Source organism: Ischnura elegans, chromosome 2 (genome assembly GCF_921293095.1).
Source record: "Ischnura elegans chromosome 2, ioIscEleg1.1, whole genome shotgun sequence".
NCBI classification, from domain to species: Eukaryota; Metazoa; Arthropoda; class Insecta; order Odonata; family Coenagrionidae; genus Ischnura; species Ischnura elegans.
This window is the reverse complement of record NC_060247.1, coordinates 8,797,832-8,803,463: the sequence shown is the minus strand read 5'-3', so window position 1 is coordinate 8,803,463 and position 5,632 is coordinate 8,797,832. Positions and strand designations below refer to the sequence as shown.

General features: G+C 43.2%; 1 non-coding gene across 1 annotated transcript; it reads right to left on the bottom strand.

The window, feature by feature from the left end:
* Positions 1-4,284: 4,284 nt before the first annotated feature.
* Trnae-cuc lies at positions 4,285-4,356 on the bottom strand. The gene has a single exon. It is a non-coding gene; the product is annotated as a tRNA-Glu (tRNA).
* Positions 4,357-5,632: the final 1,276 nt, after the last annotated feature.

The following is a 5,632-nucleotide window of genomic DNA, read 5'->3' as shown; positions in this document are numbered from 1 at the left end:
TAAAGAGATTTTACGTGAGAAATTTTCCGGGAAAAATGTCTGCTTACGACTATAAAAAATACAGGGAGCTTGCTTCAATTCTCCGTTTAGTTATTGGTTCCTCAAACTCTAGAAACCAACATCCCTACTGTTACAATCCTAGCGGCAAAAATGGAGATGTTGCTTGCTCCTCGCTTTTTTGTCTATTCTATCAGAAAACTAGCTTTAGAAAAGGCAATGTTCGCTTTTCGGAGGCAATGCAATGCATTTCGCCCTCTCTGGCCCAAATCCATTCTTCGCCCCACTCAACTCCACAATCTCTCTCCTCCCTCCACTCTTCCCTTATGTTTTCGTCGCCAGCGCCCACGCGATGAAAAATGGAATAAGCTCGGCGCACTTAAAAAGAGTATGCGCTTCCCCCCCCCCTCTCTTATGTTTCTTGGAGAAAGACACCTTGGCGTGAGGCAAATATCGTACCTCATTCGCTTATAGTCGTGGGAGTGAATTCCTTTTAGTCCGGGGCCCGATCGTCTTCGCCAAGCGCACATTATATGCCAAAACCCATTCTCCCTCTCCTCGCTTCCTTCTTCAGCATCATCCAATTCCTTTTCTCTCTTTTCTTCTTCTTTTTTATCAGCTTTCCCTCTCCTCCTCTCCTCCTCCCCCGTTCTCCCCTTGCCTGCGATTCCGATTTTCTCCCCTGCGACGTAATCTCACTCCGACATCTTTCTCCCTTCCTTCTTTTAAAATTTTCTCCTCTCTCTATCTCTCTTTCCACCCAAAACACCGCGATAACCAATTCTCCGCTCTCCTCGTCTCATACGCGTTCTTCCATTCTCCCCTCCCCTTACCTTCGCTTCGTCAACTTGAGTTCTGTTTTAGCTCCTTTGGATGTATAGCGGGAAAGTGCATGGTTGTGTGTACTCTGGTAAAATTTATTCGCGACCGCAAAGGTACGCTTTCTCACCCCAGCACGTAGCTTTGGATGGCATCACACTCATACAATCTCAGATATTCCCTCATATTACTTTTTAGTATGAATTGATGAATTTAAGAGCTAAGCGTCACTTGAACAATGCATAAAGAAGTTACCTTTCTGCATAAAAATACTTTAAATAAATGATAATTTAAGTGACGATATTGATCCCAGCTGTACATGATGGATCAACTCATTTTCACATTCATTCTCGCCAAATGTCACGCAAGGTATGCCTTAGATAAAAAATATACACGCAGGCATTACTGCTTTGTTTTGTCCTCTAATAAGCCCATTTACAAAACCATTCGTTGGAAACCTTTCCATTTTAAAAGGGCGATGAATTCACAGCGTTATAGGTATTAAACTATAAAACATACACTATTTATTATTTATATTCTCCAAAGATTGATTAAAATATTTTTTGAACGTTGACTTGGTAAATATGTAAAACCTTCTTGTGATAGTGAAATGGGAAAAAATTGACTTACGTTTCCTGAGACGAATTTCACGCTGACGTTTTGGAGGAAAACTGTATTTATATTTCTTTTTGAATTCTAGTTAATTTTATGTTATTGTCAGAAGAACTTTTGCAGTTTCAATTGTCAGCTGAAAGTACTCTTCCTTTGGAGATAAAGTTGGCCATTAATTTTTTTTTAATCGTGGATGCTACCTCCTCTATGGGTGATTGTTCCGTTCGACTGTAATCATTTAATACGCTATGATTCACCCGGCTGTTCGAGCAAGAAGTTTCTTCGAAATGTAAATAAATGGACCGTATCATTCATTTTTAGCTCTCCCATCCTCCCTCAACGCTTTCCATACAGTTTCATTGTCCGCGGCGGCGTCTTCTCTCTCCTGACGGAACTTGTGACGATGAATAATGAAAAGTGTGCCCACCCCTCCCCCAATGTTGAATAAAAAATCCTCTCTCTCTCTCTCTCTCTCCGTACCTACTCTGTGACTCCCCCCCCCCCCCCCTTACATCCACTTTTTATCTGTTTACTCCCTCGCCGCCGATGGCCGTCCTAAAAAATAAGGTTTCTCTTTTCTCCCTTTCCGTCCTCCTTTCTTCTCTCCTCTTAAATTTGATTCTTCTACTTCTCCGTCTATTCCTCCCTCTCTCCCCCCATTCCGTTCGCACACCAGTGTCCCTAAAAAAAGAAAGAGAGTTTTTAAAAGAGAAGGAAAAGATAAAGGGATGGAACCCTCCGAAAACCCTCCTGCTCTTTCCTTTTTACACAAGTACTCTCCCTACCTCTTCATCGTTAATTCAACTTTTGATCTCCAATCTTCTCCAGCTTTTAAATTCCATCACTTTCACTTTATTCCCTCTCTTCCTCCCCCCCTCGCTTCAACCCCCCTTCGCCCGCCCACCCCCCATCCACGAAGCCCCTTCCCATTCTTCCAAAACTCGCTTTTTCCACATCCGCAGATTAAGCGTCTGCCCCCCAACATCCCCGCTAACTTTTATTCTTCCCCAAAGGAAAGAAATATCCCGCTGGACCCTTTCTCGCTCGCGCCCCCTCCCTCTCACAGGGTCCCCCCCCCCCCCCAATCTCTTCTCACAATCCTTTCTCATCTCATCCGGAGGGAAAATCGAAATCTGCTTTTGCAACTGACCGAAAAGAAGTCCTTTCCACGAGCCAAGTCCTCGCTCAGAGCGTTTCCTCGACGCCTGGCCCGTCATGGCGAAGGAAATCGCTGGCAGTATCATACTCGGCACTGTTTTAAGCGACTCTTCCACCGGATAAGCTTCCTTCTTTCCATTGATCGAGGCTTCGAATTATTCCTATGGTGGCCAATAAACAAAATTACAGAGTAAATAGTAAACATGCATTGTAATATATTTCTCTCTGCATCTAGAATAAATGCAAACTCCATGGAGTAAATATAAAATAAAAATTATATTAATCATACATCTTCTTCTTTGACCTTGAGGTATTATGAGCAAAGGTCAAAAGATTAGATCAAAGAATAATATGCTTTTTAATTTTATATGTCCCATATATATATAAAAATATGAAATTGTTGTGTCATTTTTTACGCCATGTTTTTGTTTATTAGGCGACAGAAAGATAATTCGAAGCCTCGGAAACACAACTTGAGTGTAGGTCACTCGTTGCCATTCGAGGAATTAGATGTACACTTGCCGCGCCCTCCATCGGTTCAACCCTTTCCTCATCTTTTACCTCCATTCTCCATCTCCGACGCACATTTCTTTCCAGCCTCCGTCTCTCTATTATTCATCCCTTACAACTCTTCCATTTCCCTCTTCTCATCAGTTTCTCCGCTCTCAACTCAACCTTCCCCCTTCCCCCCCCCCGCACCCCTCCACCTTTCCGCTTTTCTCCGAATGCCCTCCTTCCCTCCTCATCTCCCCCCCCTCCCGCTCTGATCCTCCTCCGTCGTCCTTTTTTTTAATGAGATCGGGGTCAAAAAATTAATCTCCTCGCAGCTCATCTCTGCCGTTGGCTCCTTCCGCTTGAGCGGACCTTCGCAGCATCCTACACGCCAATATTGCCCCCCGCCCACCTTAATATCCCTTTTGTGTGAGACGCAAAGACGGAGTAAACAGATCGTTTCCCTCTCCTCAACTGTCTTTGGCATTTCTGCAGAGTTAAATAAACTTGTTTGGGGGGTACGCTAATGCCATCTATTGCGTCTCATGGGAGTTATTTTCGTCGGCGTGGGCGTTCACGTGGCGAAGGAAGAAGAGAAGGAGAGCTATAGAGAGAAATGTGGACGAGTGCGACTGAGGACTCAGTAAGAAGATGCGGCCGAACGTTTTTGAAGGGAGGTTAGCAATCGCTACACCCTATCGAGAACAGAAACTCTTTCCCTTTGTCGGTGAAGAGAGTGAGGGAAACTCCACAGGAAACAAGCAAAAGCAATAGAGAAGGAAAGAGCCAATAATTTTTTCAAAAGTTCAACAAACGATGAGAATAAACCAAAAGACGGCACGACGACCTTTACAAATTTGCTATTCTCGGAAAGTGAGCGATGTCCTACCCACACAGAGGTTAGAGACCAAGAGGGCCTGCGGGACGAGCTGGTGTTAAGTCGAGGAGGGGAAGTTGGTTTTCGTGTATCATGAATGGAGAGGGTTTTCAAACGGACCGCTCCCTTGAGGAGTCAAAGTAAGTGAGATGAAGGGGCGTTTAACTGGAGTTCATTGGATAACTCCCGTCGGTCGATTTCAGGAAAATTTCTCATGATTTTAAGCAATATTAATGACAATAATTCGACTTTACTGGGTTAGAATAGAAATAGAAAGTCGCTTCTCCTATGTACCCCGTAATTGGTAAATGTCGAGAGCAAAAAGTATTTTCCGGTACCGTGAATCGAACCCGGGCCTCCCGGGTGAGAGCCGGGTATCCTAACCACTAGAAAATACCGGAGATGCGGTAAAGAGGAATGGGAAATTCTACCAAATCGGTAACACTCCAATTTTGATGGGAAGCAATGGAGCAGGTTGGGAAATGTGGTGGTGATTGATCATCATATTTTAGTCTTTTCATCAGGGTTCGAGTGGAATGAGGGATCGTGGAGAAAGGAGATGGGTAGCCATGGAGGAGAGGAGGATGAGTACTTGAAGGGAGAAAGCAGCGATGGTTGGAGTATCGAGGACTCATTCTCGTTGGAAACCGCGGATATGGCCCGTGAACCTCATTACCCTAGCCCCCAAAACCCTTGTATCCATTCGCAAGACTATTATTCAAGTGAAGATGTGTTGGTAGGTAGGGTTCGTGGTTGGTTCTGGAGTTGTTATGGCATTTAGTCTCTAGCCTTTTTTAGTCTTTCCGTCCTACGCTCGAGTATCCTTAGCCCGATGCCCTTTGCGACCCAAGCACGTAGGCCTAATTTCCAGTAGGTCTCATTCGGGTAAAAATATCTAGGGGTTCTAAAGAAAGCCAAAAAGAAAAAGGTAATGCTATAATACCCTCGCGATTACATCTTGTTTTAAATATACGAATCTCTCTCTCTGGTGATACTCTTCTCTATCTTTGTGAGCAAACTAATAACGTGTCAAGTTTCCATGAGTTCTCATGGTTTTCTGAGCTAATCAAAGAAATTCGTGATTCTCTGTTCAGAGCTTTCGTTGTTTTGTAACGGACTCTGGTGGCCAAGCGCATAATCACGTTGACGCACCAGTGTCCGTTAGATTCCCCATCTAAAGCAATGCTTCAGGTCAATTGGAAACACTCTTATCAATTATTTAAACATATTTTTTAAGTTAAAAATAAGATTCTTTCCAATATGTTACATATGTATGGACATTTTAGACAGCTATAAATTCCCAGAAATCCGCATTCGCGATACAAATGTGTACACGCGTCTTTTTTCTCATTTTTGTTTTCCTTCTTTTTGCTTTTTCGCTTATTGAACCTTACTATCATAATTTTTTATAAATGTATGAATTAAGTTTCCTGTACTGCAATATTATTGTAAATTTCCCATGGACCTGAAGGGCTCACTATTATAAATGAATTGATTTGAATGCTGGATGCAAAATATGTTTAGATGGGAGGACCATTCGCAACATAACCGTGTAGCTCTTGTCTGCTGTCTGTAAGTGGAAGGCAGTTAAACACGGGGTCGGCACAATGGTCTAAAGGCCTGGTTACTCGGTACATTGGAATGTACAAGAAAATGAGAATGTCTGAATCTCAGAAT